The 1,944-nt window shown below is 36.7% G+C and overlaps 1 protein-coding gene across 1 annotated transcript in view; it reads right to left on the bottom strand.

Moving 5' to 3' along the window:
* Positions 1-1,944, bottom strand: part of LOC109538161 (synaptic vesicular amine transporter) — a gene marked incomplete in the record, with an annotated part of 105,348 nt that overhangs the window by 1,984 nt on the left and 101,420 nt on the right.

Below are 1,944 nucleotides of genomic sequence, written 5' to 3'. Positions count from 1 at the left end.
AATATTTATAAGAAATATTGTTATAATATTCAAGAATCTGTCGCTTCAACCTATATTAAATATTGCAAAAAAATATTACTGTAATATTTGTGTGCCATCTGGGTAAAGTATTGTTTGTATAAATGTGTACAAGAGTTCATTTGGCTATCTAAAGCCACCACTGAAGTTTGGCGATTGTTTGGGTCGCCCTGAAAATTCACTCACAGCATAAAATCGTCGAGAAAACATGGAAATAATTTCCAAACAATGCGTTTAGCAGGAAAACGCAAAAAGTTATAAAACCTTCTAATCGAAAAAAATGTTCACATTAAATCACGCAAGTTTTTAATAATTAAGCACTAATAATGCGTTCAAGTCCAGATTATTATCGGCAAAATCGCACACTGAATCCAATGAGAATGGGATCAATAAACAAAAACTGATAAAATCCAAAACAGTGGCGCAAGAAACAATGGCAGCTTTTTTCGCTTTATCTAGCATGTCCTAATCTAGATATCAAGAAAGTAAAGCAAACCAACCGGTAGATTTTACATAAGTCACATAATTCCATGGCAAAAATTGGCATGCAGTGGACACTGCAATAGTTTTAGCACACAACCGAAAGGCAAAAATTAAGAGTAAAGTTCACTAAAATCTTAGAAATCCACTATATTCAAATAAAAATTCAATGAATGCGCCTCAAACGCTCAACTGAAACTGCAACTCATTTATATAGAAGTGTACATCACTGTGCACTTTGATGAAGATGAAAAACTTTCAAAAGTTCCTGCTCACACATCAACTGTTTGGCAACTCGAATCAGCGACTTCCAAATGTACATTCACTGCCCACAAAAGTCTTTTAAGTCAAAAGTAAGTATTTAGGTAAGTGAGGCCGAAGAGTGAGGCGAAGAAATAAGGTAATCGAACGAAAACTCTTTACTTTCTCTACAGTGCGGGCTTTAAACATACGCGCTACTGCATTTGCACACCCACCGTATCTATAAAGGAGTCCGACAATTTTCAAAAGGCACACTATGCTTTAAGGTGCCTACCTAACTCTACGAAACCTCAATCTGATCTTGATCTGTGTGTGACTGTGATAGGATATAGCTGACAACATGTACAAATTAGCGGTAAGTTATACTAAACAATTTTTAACTATGCGCTTCAAAGTGAATTTAGCCTAAAATCGATTTGAATCTTTTCTGTTTGCCTAAACTGGTGTCATGTTTAAATAATCTTTTCAATTTCTTGCTGTCGTTTCGCAAGCACGAGCGGCGTTCATCTCCAGGGGTGGTTTGCTCGACGCAACATCCCGAAATTGAACAGCTGCTTTGAGCATGAAATCAGTTCAAAAACTGGTGTTTTTGAATCAAACCTGATGAGTGCCGCATCCATAAACTGCCTGCCCTATTTTGTATTTTTAACAAAAAATGTTTTCTGTCTGCAAGCAGTGTTTCCTCACTTATAAATTAAGCCAATGTGTGATTGCAACGCGCCAATCACCTGCCTTGATCCTCAAAGAATTCCGTTCTAATAACAGAAAATTAGCAATTTGCCCATACCAATTAGCTGAGCAATAAGCCAGAAAAATCGCCCCTTGAACGATATTTCTCAACAAAACATCAATTAAATGCCGAGTTAATCACATATCTCCAATTCCCACATTCGCTCGCATAAATCCACAATATTGAGTTGCGTTAATTATGGTTTTTGCAATCGCAAAATAGGTAGCAAGTGGGTACCTAAGTAATAAATCAGCCAATGTGGAGTCTTGCGGCATATATTAAGTCACTTTCACGCACCACTTCGGTACCAGAACCATACACTTAATAGACCATAGCATTTAATCGAAAAACGTGTTACGAGACAATGTGTAAACGACCACAAACGTACAATTTCCTTTTTTTCTTCGCCTGGATTCCTACAGACTTGACCGGTTACTGTAAGGATTAATAATAAT

This window comes from Dendroctonus ponderosae, unplaced genomic scaffold, assembly GCF_020466585.1.
Source record: "Dendroctonus ponderosae isolate FM_Combo_2020 unplaced genomic scaffold, Dpon_F_20191213v2 Dpon_F_20191213_1, whole genome shotgun sequence".
In the NCBI taxonomy this organism is placed as follows: domain Eukaryota; kingdom Metazoa; phylum Arthropoda; class Insecta; order Coleoptera; family Curculionidae; genus Dendroctonus; species Dendroctonus ponderosae.
The sequence above is the reverse complement of the archived record's forward strand: the minus strand, read 5'-3'. Positions and strand labels throughout refer to the sequence as shown.